The sequence below is a fragment of the Bombina bombina genome, chromosome 5, assembly GCF_027579735.1.
Source record: "Bombina bombina isolate aBomBom1 chromosome 5, aBomBom1.pri, whole genome shotgun sequence".
NCBI lineage: Eukaryota > Metazoa > Chordata > Amphibia > Anura > Bombinatoridae > Bombina > Bombina bombina.
Genome location: NC_069503.1, coordinates 1,089,239,755 through 1,089,256,031, shown reverse-complemented (window position 1 = coordinate 1,089,256,031; position 16,277 = coordinate 1,089,239,755).

Genomic DNA, 16,277 nt, shown 5'->3' with positions numbered 1-16,277 from the left:
CCGCTGACTTAAACTGTGTGCAAGTGTTCCTAGAAGAACTAATGCTGTTTTGAACGCAAAGGGTAGTCACACCAAATATTAATTTGATTTATATTTCTCTTGTAAGATGTATCGAGTCCACGGATTCATCCTTACTTGTGGGATATTCTCCTTCCCTACAGGAAGTGGCAGAGAGAGCACCCACAGCAGAGCTGTCTATATAGCTCCTCCCTTAGCTCCACCCCCCAGTCATTCTCTCTGTCTGCTTAACTGCTAGGAAGGGCAAAGAGCTATGTGGTGACAAAAATGTTAGTTTTTTATTTCTCAAGCAAAAGTTTATTATTTTAAATGGTACCGGTGTGTACTATTTACTCTCTGGCAGAAAAGGGATGAAGATTTCTGCAAGGAGGATGATGATCTTAGCACTTTGTAACTAAGATCCACTGTTGTTCTCACAAGGACTGAAGAGTACTGGTAAACTTCAGTTGGGAGAACGGTTTGCAGGCTAAGCTGCATATGAGGTATGTTCAGTCTATATTTTTCTAGACAGACTGTGTTAATTCTAGAAAAGGCTGGCAATATCCCCATGAGGGAAGGGTAAGCTGTATTCAGACACTTTGATAGGAATTTCAGCTTGCTTGAAGGGCTCATTAGTTACTGGTGACACTGTTAGGAAAAAAACGTTTTTTATTCAGTGAAAATTATAATGTTTTTTGAAGGGACTAAAGGGGTCATTGTGGCTTGTTTTTGAGTTTTGTAACTCACATGGTTAATTAAGAAACACTCTGGTGTTTCTCTGATAGGCCTCAAAACATCGAGTGAGGTGGGAGGGGCCTATTTTTGCGCCTCAGTTGCACAGTTTCTTTTCCTCTGAGACATCTAACTGCTTCTCCTGAGGTTCCTGCTGTGTTTGAGGGCTGTAAAAGAAGTTTTTTCCCCCACAAATCGTTCTTAAGGGCAGGTAGGAGCCACAGCAGAGCTGTGGCAAGGTGCTGAAAGTCTTTTTTTTACCGGTTTTGACGTTTTTTCAATCCGGTTTTGCCATTAAGGGGTTAATTGATTATTTGCATAGCTGTGCAAAGTCACTAAGCCTTTATGATGCTACTGTAAAAATTTCGTTAAGTTTACTGCTTTTTTACACTGTTTTGCAGAATTTGTGCAGCTTTTTTCTCTTAAAGGCACAGTACCGTTTTATTTCTAAGTGTTATTTACTTTGATTACAGTGTTTTCCAAGCTTGCTTGTTACATTACTAGCCTGTTTAACATGTCTGACACCAAGGAAAATCCTTGTTCAATATGTTTGGAAGCCATTGTGGAAACCCCTCTTAGAATGTGTCTAAATTGTACTGATATGTCTATAAACTATAAAGAACATATATTAGCACTTAAAAATAGAGCAATAGATGATTCTCAATCAGAAGTAAATCAGGGTTCGCCATCTAGCTCTCCCCAAGTGTCACAACCAGTAACGCCCACACAAATGACGCCAAGTACCTCTAGTGCGTCAAATTCTTTTACTTTACAAGACATGGCCACAGTTATGAATACAACCCTCACAGAGGTTTTATCTAAACTGCCTCGTTTACAAGGAAAGCGGGACAGCTCTGGGTTTAGGAAAAATGCTGAGCCGTCTGACGCTTTAGTAGCCGTATCTGATATGCCCTCACAATGCTCTGAAGTAGGGGTGAGGGATTTGTTATCTGAAGGAGAAATTTCTGATTCAGTAAAGACGCTTCCTCAGACAGATTCTGATATGACGGCCTTTAAATTTAAGCTTGAACACCTCCGCTTATTGCTCAGGGAGGTATTAGCGACTCTAGATGATTGTGACCCTATAGTGGTTCCAGAGAAATTGTGTAAAATGGATAAATACTTAGAGGTTCCTGTATACACTGATGTTTTTCCAGTCCCTAAGAGGATTGTGAATATTATTACTAAGGAGTGGGATAGACCAGGTATTCCGTTCTCTCCCCCTCCTGTTTTTAAGAAAATGTTTCCCATATCTGACACCATGCGGGACTTGTGGCAGACAGTTCCTAAGGTGGAGGGAGCTATTTCTACTCTGTCTAAGCGTACAACTATACCTATCGAAGACAGTTGTGCTTTCAAAGATCCTATGGATAAAAAATTAGAGGGTCTCCTGAAGAAAATTTTTGTCCATCAGGGTTTTTCTCTCCAACCTATTGCATGCATTGTTCCTGTAACTACTGCAGCTGCTTTCTGGTTTGAGGCTCTAGAAGGGGCTCTTCAGATAGAGACTCCATTAGAAGACATTATGGACAGAATCAACCCCCTTAAGTTGGCTAATTCTTTTATTACAGATGCCGCATTTCAACTGGCTAAATTAGCGGCAAAGAATTCAGGTTTTGCCATTTTAGCACGCAGGGCGTTATGGCTTAAGTCCTGGTCTGCTGATGTGTCATCTAAATCTAAACTTTTGAACATCCCTTTCAAAGGAAAGACCCTATTCGGGCCTGAACTGAAAGAGATTATTTCGGACATCACTGGAGGGAAAGGTCATGCCCTTCCTCAAGATAGATCAAATAAGATGAGGACCAAACAAAATAATTTTCGTTCCTTTCGGAACTTTAAGAGTAGTTCCGTTTCAGCTTCCTCTGCTGCAAAGCAAGAGGGGAATTTTGCCCAATCCAAGTCAGTCTGGAGACCTAACCAGGCTTGGAACAAGGGCAAACAGGCCAAGAAGACTGCAGCTGCCTCTAAGACAGCATGAAGGGGTAGCCCCCCGATCCGGGACCGAATCTAGTAGGGGGCAGACTCTCTCTCTTCGCTCAGGCTTGGGCAAGAGATGTTCACGATCCCTGGGCTTTAGAAATTGTGTCCCAGGGATATCTTCTGGAATTCAAAGACTCCCTTCCAAGGGGAAGATTTTATATTTCTCAATTGTCTGTAAACCAGACAAAGAGAGAGACGTTCTTACGCTGTGTAGAAGATCTACATACCATGGGGGTGATCCGCCCAGTCCCAAAAGAGGAACAGGGGCTAGGGTTCTACTCAAACCTGTTTGTGGTTCCCAAAAAAGAGGGAACTTTCAGACCAATCTTGGATCTCAAAATTCTAAACAAGTTCCTCAAAGTTCCATCATTCAAGATGGAGACCATTCGGACTATTCTGCCTCTGATCCAGAAGGGTCAATATATGACTACCGTGGACTTAAAGGATGCATATCTACACATCCCTATTCACAGAAATCATCATCAATTTCTCAGATTTGCCTTTCTAAACAGGCATTACCAGTTTGTGGCTCTTCCCTTCGGGTTGGCCACGGCTCCAAGAATTTTCACAAAGGTGCTAGGGTCCCTTCTGGCGGTTCTACAACCTCGGGGCATAGCAGTGGCGCCTTATCTAGACGACATCTTAATTCAGGCGTCGACTTTTCAGCTAGCCAAGTCTCACACGGACATTGTGTTGGCTTTTCTGAGATCTCACGGGTGGAAGGTGAACATAAAAAAGTGTTCTCTCTTCCCTCTTTCAAGAGTTTCCTTTCTAGGGACTCTGATAGATTCGGTAGAAATGAAAATATTTCTGACGGAGGTCAGAAAATCAAAACTCTTAACCACTTGCCGAACTCTTCATTCCATTCCTCGGCCATCAGTGGCTCAGTGTATGGAGGTAATCGGACTCATGGTAGCGGCAATAGACATAGTTCCTTTTGCCCGCCTACACCTCAGACCACTGCAACTATGCATGCTCAAACAGTGGAATGGGGATTATGCAGATTTATCTCCTCAACTGCATCTGGACCAGGAGACCAGAGATTCTCTTCTCTGGTTGTTGTCTCAGGACCACCTGTCTCAGGGAATGTACTTCCACAGGCCAGAGTGGCTCATTGTAACGACAGATGCCAGCCTGCTAGGCTGGGGTGCAGTCTGGAACTCCCTGAAAGCACAGGGCTTATGGTCTCGGGAGGAATCTCTTCTTCCGATAAACATTCTAGAACTGAGAGCGATATTCAATGCGCTTCAGGCATGGCCTCAGCTTGCTGCAGCCAAATTCCTCAGGTTTCAGTCGGACAGCATCACAACTGTAGCTTATATCAATCATCAAGGAGGAACAAAGAGTTCTCTAGCGATGATGGAGGTAACCAAAATAATCCGATGGGCAAAGGATCACTCTTGCCATCTCTCAGCAATCCACATCCCAGGAGTAGAGAACTGGGAGGCGGATTTTCTAAGTCGTCAAACTTTTCATCCGGGGGAGTGGGAACTCCATCCGGAGGTATTTGCTCAGCTGATCGTCAGAATGCCAAACTTCCTCGTTACGGGTCCAGGTCACGGGATCTCGTCAGAATGCCAAACTTCCTCATTACGGGTCCAGGTCCCGGGATCCCAAGGCGGTACTGATAGATGCTCTAGCAGTGCCTTGGTCCTTCAATCTGGCCTACGTATTTCCACCGTTTCCCCTCCTCCCTCGTCTGGTTGCCAGAATCAAGCAGGAGAGAGCTTCAGTGATTCTGATAGCACCTGCGTGGCCACGCAGGACTTGGAATGCAGACCTAGTGGGCATGTCCTCGGTTCCACCGTGGACCCTGCCAAGGTGGGACCTTCTAATCCAAGGTCCGTTCACGCATCCAAATCTAGTTTCTCTGCGTCTGACTGCTTGGAGATTGAACGCCTGATTCTATCAAAGCGTGGGTTCTCTGAGTCAGTCATTGATACCCTGATTCAGGCTAGAAAACCTGTCACCAGGAAGATCTATCATAAGATTTGGCGCAAATATCTTTATTGGTGTGAATCCAAAGGTTACTCGTGGAGTAAGATTAGGATTACTAGAATATTGTCTTTTCTCCAAGAAGGTTTGGAGAAGGGATTCTCAGCTAGTTCTCTAAAAGGGCAAATATCTGCTTTGTCTATTCTACTACACAAACGTCTGGCAGATGTCCCAGACGTTCAAGCATTTAGTCAGGCTTTGGTCAGAATTAAGCCTGTATTTAAGCCTGTTGCTCCGCCTTGGTGCCTAAACTTAGTCCTTAGAGTTCTTCAAGGGGTTCCGTTTGAACCTATGCATTCCATAGATATTAAGCTTCTATCTTGGAAAGTTTTGTTTTTAGTTGCTATCTCTTCGGCTCGAAGAGTTTCTGAGCTATCTGCTTTACAGTGTGATTCCCCTTATCTTATTTTCCATGCAGATAAGGTGGTTTTGTGTACCATACCTGGGTTTCTTCCTAAGGTTGTTTCTAATAAGAATATCAATCAAAAGATTGTTGTTCCTTCACTGTGTCCTAATCCTTCATCAAAGAAGGAACGTCTGTTGCACAATCTTGATGTGGTTCATGCTTTAAAGTTCTACTTACAAACAACCAAAGATTTCCGTCAAACATCTTCATTGTTTGTTGTTTATTCTGGTAAGCGGAGAGGTAAAAAGGCTACGGCTACCTCTCTTTCCTTTTGGCTGAAAAGCATCATCCGTTTGGCCTATGAGACTGCTGGAAAGCAGTCTCCTGAAAGAATTTCTGCTCATTCTACTAGAGCTGTGGCTTCCACATGGGCTTTTAAAAATGAGGCTTCTGTTGAACAGATTTGTAAAGCGGCGACTTGGTCTTCGCTTCATACTTTTTCCAAATTTTCCAAATTTGTGAGCTGCTGGTGCAATGTTAAATGCGGAGAGCGTATTGCTCTCCGCATTTAGCGAGGTCTTGCGGACCTGATCCGCAGTGTCGGATCAGGTCCGCAAGCCCTTTGATAAATGGGCCTGAAAGAGTGTTAAAGTGCTCCAACAGATAATGAGTATTAAAGTGCTCCAGCAGATAATGAGTGTTCACTTCTGCATTCTACCAAATCAATGGTAGATATAGATACAGCCATAGAAGGATATGTGTGTGGGGAGTTAGAGCTATACAATTTGCTTAAAAGAAAGGGTTAATGGCGAGACACTGCAGTGTAAATTTGCAGGTAATGTAATTAAAGTACATATTATATTTTGTCTCTATCCCAACTTGTTTTATGTCCCTTCTTAAAATATTTTGTTTTCTTTTTTTAAGTTTTATGCATATATTAGAAATGAATGGAATGGTATATAGCTGCTGAATGTTTGTAATGTTTTTTAAAAATGTGTGTGATGCTGATGTCAGTGAAAGTTGTTCTGTGCCCTGGAATATTTTGAGTTGTGAGATACAAGCAGTTCTAATCTCATCACGGGCTAGTCTAAAAAGAGACAGTTAGAAATCTTTTACAAACTCACCATATTTCAGTGGCAGTATTAGTTTAAAGGTACACTAAACCCAATTTTTTTTCTTTAATGATTCAGATAGAGCATACAATTTTAAGCAACTTTCTAATTTACTTTTATTATCATTTTTTCTTTATTCTCTTGCTATCTTTATTTGAAAAAGAAGGCATCTAAGCTAAGGAGCCAGCCAATTTTTGGTTGAGAACCATGGACAGCACTTTTTTATTGGTTCTGTCCAATAAGCAAGGACAACCCAGGTTGTTCACCAAAAATGGTCCGGCATCTAAACTTACATTCTCTTTTTTCAAATAAAGATATCAAGAGAATTTGATAATAGAAGTAAATTAGAAAGTTGCTTAAAATTGCATGCTCTATTTGAATCATGAAAGACAAAATTTGGGTTCAGTGTCCCCTTAATCTAGGCCATCGTAATTTACTGTGAATGCTTCTGTGTAGGTCTAAGAAAAAACGTTCAAAAATCTAGCTAAATATTTTTTTTTCCATTTTTTTATTCTTTCTTTTATTAATGTTTTTATCAGAATGAAACAAGGAAAAAAAATGCAAAGTCTTAGACAATACAGAATGAGTCACAAAAAGAATCACAATAAGAGTACAATGAGAATCAATATCCAATTAAAAATGATGACTATGGTATATGGAACTTCTGTTTTTAAGAATAACCTGCCTTTCGACTTTAAAGCTAAATGCATCTGCCAAAACAAACAAATATGATAAAGGAGGTAAGTCTAGCAAATACTTGACCATTTATGGGTCTAAAAATAACTGGACACTTACAAGTAAGAAAAGAAAGAGTATATCATGAGTATGATATGATGAAAACTTACTACAATCAGATCAGTGTAACATTATATCATATGGAACCCAAGCATAAATCTAAAAGACAAATGCTTATGAGGCAGGACATCTGGGCTCAAATGCATAGTAAAATATAGTAATGTTGCATGGAAAAAAACATTGGATTGCAAAGTTATAGAAAAGGAAACCAAAAATGCACAACTTTATATAAAAGTTTTAAGACAGGAAACTCTAATGGATTGGAATTGGGAAAATGGAGTTTCAGGCAGAAATATAGACCCCATTTATAAAGCTGCATGTTCAGCGCTGGCGGCCCCATCACTGCAGGTTTGCATGAGCAAACCTGCTGCCAAAAATAAGAAAGCAGTTGTGATCAGACCACAGCTTCCTAACAAGTATGCCAACTATTTGCTGGGCAATTAAATCACCCCGGGTACATTTGCCCCAGGGTGATTGTCAACCCCTTATTCACACTCCATTGAGCTAGCGTGAGCAGGGGACAGCACTGCACAAGAAGACAATAGTGCAATTTTAAAGGGACATGAAACCAATTATTTTTTTCATGATTCAGATAGAGAATTCAATTTTAAACAACATTCCAATTTACTTCTTTTATCTAATTTGCTTCACTCTTTGGATATCCTTTGTTGAAAAAAATAGCAATGCACATGGGTGAGCCAATCACAAGAGGAGTATATGTGCAGACACCAATCAGCCGTTACTGAGCCTATTTAGACATGCTTTTCAACAATGGATTTCAAGAGAATTAGGCAAATAAGATAACAGAAGAAAATTGGACAACTGTTTAAAATTGCATGCTCTTTCTAAATCATGAAAGAAAAAATGTGTGTTTCATGTCTCTTTAAATACGGGGAGCGTATTGCTGCAATGCCCTGCCCGCATTCTGCATACCGTGTGGACAAGCTTGAGTGAACACTATCCGTCCGGCAGTTGATAAATGCTGGCCACTATATATAGGAGATGCAGATAGACAATAAAACAATATGGGAAAGAAATGGTCTTTTTGCAATTTTTTTGGGATAGGGAAAAAAAATGGGAAGTGAGGGGAAAGGAGGGAGGAAGGGCAATAAGAGGGATCCTATGTGGGATCCATTGTGGGAAAGGGATCTGGGAGCGGTAGGGTAATGCGGGGGGGGGGGGGCAGCTACACTACAGAAAAAAACGTTAATTTTTTTTTTTTTTTAACTATGCATAAATTGAGGCAAACTGGATACTGACAGACAGCTGCCAGTACCTAAGATAGTGGCAAATAGGTGGAGGGGGAGGGTTAGAGAGCTGTTTGGCGGGGATCAGGGAGGTTGGGGGTAAAAGGGGATCCTACACTGTGCAAAATATTTTTAAAAATGTAATATATTTAAAAAAAAAAAAAGCAGCCTTTTATTTTAGTACTGGCAGACTCTCTGCCAGTACTTAAAATCTTAAAATGAGGATGACAATTGTGGGGTGGGGAGGGAAGAGAGCTATTTGAGAGGGGTCAGGGAGGGATCAGGGGGAGCGATGTGTCAGGTGGGAGGCTGATCTCTACACTAAAGCTAAAATTAACCCTACAACTTCAAGCTACCTAATTAACCCCTTCACTGCTGGGCATAATACAAGTGTGGTGCGCAGCGGCCTTTTAATTACCAAAAAGCAATACCAAAGCCATATATATCTGCTATATCTGAACAAAGGGGATCCCAGATAAGCATATAACCATTTGTGCCATGATTGCACAAGATGTTTGTAAATAATTTCAGTGAGAAACCTAAAATTGTGAAAAAGTTAACGATTTTTTTTTTTATTTGATCACATTTGGCGGTGAAATGGTAGCATGAAATATACCAATGGGCCTAGATCAATACTTTGGGTTGTCTACTAAAATATATATATATATATATATATATATATATATATAGTTTTGATAGGTAAATATAAAAAAAGATTGTATGTAGTGATGGCAAAACTGGTAAAAATGGTCTATAAGGGACGTTTCAAGAGTCCATGAGCTAATGACGTATGGGATATACATTCCTACCAGGAGGGGCAAAGTTTCCCAAACCTTAAAATGCCTATAAATACACCCCTCACCACACCCACAATTCAGTTTTACAAACTTTGCCTCCCATGGAGGTGGTGAAGTAAGTTTGTGCTTAAGATTCTTCGTTGATATGCGCTTCGCAACAGGTTGAAGCCCGGTTTTCCTCTCGAAGTACAATGAATGTCAGAGGGATGTGAAGAGAGTATTGCCTATTCGAATACAATGGTCTACCTCTAGGGGATCAATTTCATAGGTTCTCTGTTATCGGTCGTAGAGATTCATCTCCTACCTCCCTTTTCAGATCGACGATATACTCTATATACCTTTACCTCTACTGATTCTCGTTTCAGTACTGGTTTGGCTATCTACTACATGTAGAGGAGTGTCCTGGGGTAAGTAAATCTTATTCTTTATGACACTCTGCGCTAATGGTTGGGCACTTTATTTGTAAAGTTCTAAATATATGTCTATAAACTTATATTTGCCTTGATTCAGGGTTTTCAGTATTCCTTTTGTATACAGACTGTCAGTTTCATTATTGGGATAATGCATTACTTTATTTTTTTCTTACCTTGAAAAATTTTCATTTGACCATTTTTTCCCGTGTGCTGTTAGGCTCGCGGGGGCAGAAAATGTTTCTTTTTACGTCATTTTTGGCGCATACTTTTTTTGGCGCAAAAAATTGTCATTTCTGGTGACGTTTCACTGGAAGTTGTTTTCTGTTACGCATGCGTATTCAGACATTTTTTGGCGCAAAAAAAATGTGGGCGTATCTTTTTCTCACTTTATTTAAACATTTTTTTTTTCATGACTTCTGGTTTCCAGAAGCTTATTATTTTGGCATTCTCTCCCATTCCTGAAACTGTCTTTTAAGGAATTTGATAATTTTGCTTTATATGTTTTTTTCTTTTTATTACATATTGCAAGATGTCTCATCCTGACCCCGGATCTAAATCCTCTAATGAACAGACGCTGCCTGATGCTGGACCTACCAAAGTTAAGTGTATATGTTGTAAATTTGTGGTATCTGTTCCCCTAGCTGTGGTTTGTGAAAGCTGTCATGATAAACTTTCTAAAGCGGATTCTGTTTCTATTAGTAATAATCCTTTACCTGTTGTTGTTCCTTCAACATCTGTTGTTCAGGATGTTCCTGTTAATGTTAAAGAATTTGTTTCTAATTCTATTAAGAAGGCTCTGTCTGTTATTCCTCCTTCCAATAAACGTAAAAGGTCTTTCAAAACTTCTCATTTTTCTGATGAATTTTTAGGTGACCACCATCATTCTGACTTATCTGCTTCTGATGAGGTTTTTTCCGGTTCGGAAGATTCTACTATAGATATTGATTCTGATAAATCTTCATATTTATTTAAAATGGAGTTTATTCGTTCATTGCTTAAAGAAGTTTTGATTGCTCTAGATATGGAGGAGTCCAGTCCTCTTGATTCTAGAACTACTAAACGTTTAAATTCGGTTTATAAACCTCATGTGTTAATTCCGGAAGTTTTTCCCGTTCCTGATGCTATCTCAGATGTGATTGCTAGGGAATGGGATAGTCTGGGTACTTCATTTACTCCGTCTCTAAGGTTTAAGAAATTGTACCCTGTGCCATCTGATAGACTGGAATTTTGGGATAAAATCCCTAAAGTCGATGGGGCTATCTCTACTCTTGCCAAACGTACTGCTATTCCTACGGCAGATAGCACTTCGTTTAAAGATCCTTTAGATAGGAAATTGAATCTTTTTTGAGAAAAGCTTATTTATGTTCAGGTAATCTACTTAGACCTGCTATCTCTTTGGCTGATGTTGCTGCGGCTTCAACTTTTTGGTTGGAGACTTTAGCGCAACAAGTAACAGATCATAACACTTATAGCATTGTTAAACTTCTTCAACACGCTAATAATTTTGTCTGTGATGCCATTTTTTATATCATTAGAGTTGATGTCCGGTATATGTCTTTAGCTATTTTAGCTAGACGAGTTTTATGGCTTAAATCCTGGAATGTAGATATGAGTTCTAAATCAACTTTGCTTTCTCTCTCTTTCCAAGGTAGTAAATTGTTTGGTTCTCAGTTGGATTCTATAATTTCAACTGTTACTGGTGGAAAGGGTGCCTTTTTGCCTCAGGGTAAAAAATCTAAAGGTAATTACAGGGCTGCTAATCATTTTTGTTCCTTTCGTCAGAAGGAGCAGAAGCCCGATCCTTCCCCTAAAGGAACGGTTTCCGGTTGGAAACCTAATCTAATCTGGAATAAATCTAAGCCTTCCAGAAAGTCAAAACCAGCCCCTAAATCCGCATGAAGGTGCGGCCCTCATTCCAGCACAGCTGGTAGGGGGCAGGTTGCGATTTTTCAAAGATGTTTGGATCAATTCGGTTCACAATCTTTGGATTCAGAACCTTGTTTCACAAGGGTACAGAATAGGTTTCAAAGTAAGACCGCCTGTGAGAAGATTCTTTCTCTCACGCGTTCCAGTCAATCCAGTAAAAGCTCAGGCGTTTCTGAAATGTGTTTCAGACCTAGAGTTAGCTGGGGTAATTATACCAGTTCCAGTTCTGGAACAGGGTCTGGGGTTTTATTCAAATCTATTCATCGTACCAAAGAAAGAGAATTCTTTCAGACCGGTTCTGGATCTAAAAATATTGAATCGTTATGTAAGGATACCAACATTCAAGATGGTAACTATAAGAACTATTCTGCCTTTTGTTCAGCAAGGGCATTATATGTCTACAATAGATTTACAGGATGCGTACCTGCATATTCCAATTCATCCAGATCACTTTCAGTTCCTGAGATTCTCTTTTCTAGACAAGTATTACCAATTTGTTGCTCTTCCATTTGGTCTAGCAACAGCGCCAAGAATCTTTTCGAAGGTTCTCGGTGCCCTTCTCTCTGTAATCAGAGAACAGGGTTTTGCGGTATTTCCTTATATGGACGACATCTTGGTACTTGCTCAGTCTTCACATTCTGCAGAATCTCATATGAATCAACTTGTGTTGTTTCTTCAAAGACATGGTTGGAGGATCAATTTACCAAAGAGTTCCTTGATTCCTCAGACAAGAGTAACCTTTTTAGGTTTCCAAATAGATTCAGTGTCCATGACTTTATCTCTGACAGAAAAGAGACGTCTGAAATTGGTTTCAGCCTGTTGAAACCTTCAGTCTCAATTGTTCCCTTCGGTAGCATTATGCATGGAGATTTTAGGTCTCATGACTGCTGCATCGGACACGATCCCTTTTGCTCGTTTTCACACAAGACCACTCCAGCTTTGTATGCTGAACCAGTGGTGCAGGGATTATACAACGATATCACAAATAATATCCTTAAATCCCAATGTTCGATCATCTCTAACGTGGTGGATGAATCACCATCGTTTAATTCAAGGGGCCTCTTTCGTTCGTCCAACCTGGACTGTGATCTCAACAGATGCAAGTCTATCAGGTTGGGGAGCGGTTTGGGGATCTCTGACAGCGCAAGGGGTTTGGAATTCTCAGGAGGCAAGATTACCAATCAATATTTTGGAACTCCGTGCGATTTTCAGAGCTCTTCAGTACTGGCCTCTTCTGAAGAGAGAATCATTTGTTTATTTTCAAACAGACAATGTCACGACCGTGGCATATGTCAATCATCAAGGGGGGACTCACAGTCCTCAAGCTATGAAAGAAGTATCTCGGATTCTTGTATGGGCGGAATCCAGCTCCTGTCTAATTTCTGCGGTTCACATCCCAGGTGTAGACAATTGGGAAGCGGATTATCTCAGTCGCCAGACGTTACATCCGGGCGAATGGTCTCTTCATCCAGAGGTTTTTCTCCAGATTGTTCAAATCTGGGGACTTCCAGAAATAGATCTGATGGCCTCTCATCTAAACAAGAAACTTCCCAGGTATCTGTTCAGATCCTGGGACCCTCAGGCGGAAGCAGTTGATGCGTTGTCAATTCCTTGGAATTATCATCCTGCTTATATCTTTCCGCCTCTAGTTCTTCTTCCAATAGTAATCTCCAAAATTCTATTGGAGCGCTCATTTGTACTGCTGGTGGCTCCAGCATGGCCTCACAGGTTTTGGTTTGTGGATCTCGTTCGGATGGCCAGTTGCCAGCCTTGCACACTTCCATTAAGGCCAGACCTTCTATCTCAAGGCCCTTTTTTCCATCAGGATCTCAAATTATTAAATTTGAAGGTATGGAGATTGAAAGCTTAATTCTTAGTAGTAGAGGTTTCTCTGACTCAGTGATTAATACTATGTTACAGGCTCGGAAATCTGTCTCTAGAAAGATTTATTATCGAGTTTGGAAGACTTACATCTCTTGGTGTTCTTCTCATAAATTCTCCTGGCATTCTTTCAGAATTCCTAGAATTTTACAATTTCTTCAGGATGGTTTGGATAAAGGTTTGTCTGCAAGTTCTTTGAAAGGACAAATATCTGCTCTTTCTGTTCTTTTTCACAGAAAGATTGCTAATCTTCCTGATATTCATTGTTTTGTACAGGCTTTGGTCCGTATCAAACCAGTTATTAAGCCAATCTCTCCTCCTTGGAGTCTTAATTTGGTTTTGACAGCTTTACAGGCTCCTCCGTTTGAGCCTATGCATTCTCTGGACATTAAATTACTTTCTTGGAAAGTATTGTTCCTTTTGGCTATCTCTTCTGCTAGAAGAGTTTCTGAGTTATCTGCTCTTTCTTGTGAATCTCCTTTTCTGATTTTTCATCAGGATAAGGCGGTGTTGCAGACTTCTTTTCAATTTTTACCTAAGGTTGTGAATTCTAACAACATTAGTAGAGAAATTGTTGTCCCTTCATTATGTCCTAATCCTAAGAATTATAAAGAAAGATTGTTACATTCTTTGGATGTAGTTAGAGCTTTAAAATATTATGTTGAAGCTACTAAAGATTTTAGAAAGACTTCTAGTCTATTTGTTGTTTTTTCTAGTCCCAAGAAAGGTCAGAAGGCTTCTGCCATTTCTTTGGCATCTTGGTTAAAGTCTTTGATTCATCATACTTATGTGGAGTCGGGTAAGTCCCCGCCTCAAAGAATTACGGCTCATTCTACTAGGTCAGTTTCTACTTCCTGGGCCTTTAGGAATGAAGCTTCTGTTGATCAGATTTGCAAAGCGGCCACTTGGTCTTCTTTGCATACTTTTACTAAATTCTACCATTTTGATGTGTTTTCTTCTTCTGAAGCAGTTTTTTTTTTTTCATTATAAAGATTAAAACTTTTTGATTTGGATTGTGGATTATTTTCAGCGGAATTGGCTGTCTTTATTTTATCCCTCCCTCTCTAGTGACTCTTACGTGGAAGTTCCACATCTTGGGTATCTGCTATCCCATACGTCACTAGCTCATGGACTCTTGCTAATTACATGAAAGAAAACATAATTTATGTAAGAACTTACCTGATAAATTCATTTCTTTCATATTAGCAAGAGTCCATGAGACCCACCCTTTTTTTTGTGGTGGTTATGATTTTTTTTGTATAAAGCACAATTATTCCAATTCCTTATTTTTTGATGCTTTCGCACCTTTCTTATCACCCCACTTGCTTGGCTATTCGTTAAACTGAATTGTGGGTGTGGTGAGGGGTGTATTTATAGGCATTTTAAGGTTTGGGAAACTTTGCCCCTCCTGGTAGGAATGTATATCCCATACGTCACTAGCTCATGGACTCTTGCTAATATGAAAGAAATGAATTTATCAGGTAAGTTCTTACATAAATTATGTTTTTTGTCTGAAGTGCCCGGTCCTTAAGGGGTTAAAAAAAAAATTGCACACAAAAGTTTTAAGGGCTCAAAGATACGAGATCTCGGGTGTTAGAAAAAAAAAGCTGACGCAAGGATTTTACATTGACATACATACACATGCATATGTTTAACTATGGAGATAATGAAAATATTTCACATTACAATCTTATGCACATTAAACATATGTAGATCTTGATATATCTAGACACAGGCCCGCCCTTTGGGTAAGGTGAGCAGAGCACCAGCCCAGGGTCTTGTGCTTTGGGGGCCCCCGTGCAGAGAGGCTTTGAGCCGACATGCAGCTGATTAACGCTAGGTGCAGTGGTACAATTCTTCCTGCTAATATTTGATCTGACTTCCTTGTCTCAGGCCCTTGATAACTGCAGTCTCAAGCATTTTCATCTCTGTGCTTTTTTTTTAATTTTTCTTTATTTCCAACACCGTTTACAGCAAACAAAAAGAGAAAAAAACATTAAACAATATCGCCTAGATTACGAGACGGCATCTTCTATCTTCATCTTTCCGACGCGGAGCGGCTCCATCTTCAAGACATCCAGCGCGGAGCATCCTCTTCAATCGACGTCTTCTTCGGAATGAATATCTCTTTAAGTGACGTCATCCAAGATGGCGTCCCATAGATTCCGATTGGCTGATATAATTCTAACATATAGACAAACAAACACTTTGAAAAGCGCCAAACACATATAACCTTGGAAAGCTGTTAAATAAGCAAAAGCTAGGAATGTTTTCCAACAAAATTGCATATAAATTCCAATAGTGTTAAAACATACAATACAGTGAAAATTGATAGTAATTAAAATAAAACTTCCTACTTTATTGCAGTATATTTCTCTTTAAATGCTCGTGTGGCAATGTCCAAAAGTAGAAGCAGTTCTCTTTTTTCCCTTGTGCAGCTCCTTTTAAATCACTGGTGTGATAGCGATGAGATAGAAACTAAAAAAAGAAAGATATGGAGCGCAAGGAAGAAAGCAGAAAAAAGATCATAGTGCAGTATATCAATATTAAAATGACAATTTATTAATAACAAAAAACAGACTCACAAACAAACCCTCAAACAATATGAGGTATGTGGCAGCGTGTTGTATAGATGTTACTATACGTATTCCCAATATCCATTTTCTCCCTCCTGGTTAACCTGGCTATGTCCGTCCAGACTCAGTGTTATTAGTAGGAAGACAGGATATACGGTTTGTAGTCCTTCAAAAGAAACTTCCCTCCTACGGTAGGTTAACCTGTGTAGCCGGCAACAGATATTCCTAACCTAGAGGGTTTACAACGTAGCTACAACGTGTGCATGTGCGTGTGGGCGTGGCCTTACGCGTTTCGCAGGACTCCTCCCGCTTCGTCAGAGGCTTATGCCCACGCCTCCTTGTATTCCCCTTTCTATACTGTGTCTCCTCTATTTTATGGAGCGGTTCTGTAATCCCATAGCTTGTCACATCAGTTTATACGGGGGAATGTAATAAAAGTCCTTATTTCATATATGCGGTAAATTGACTTAGTCCATC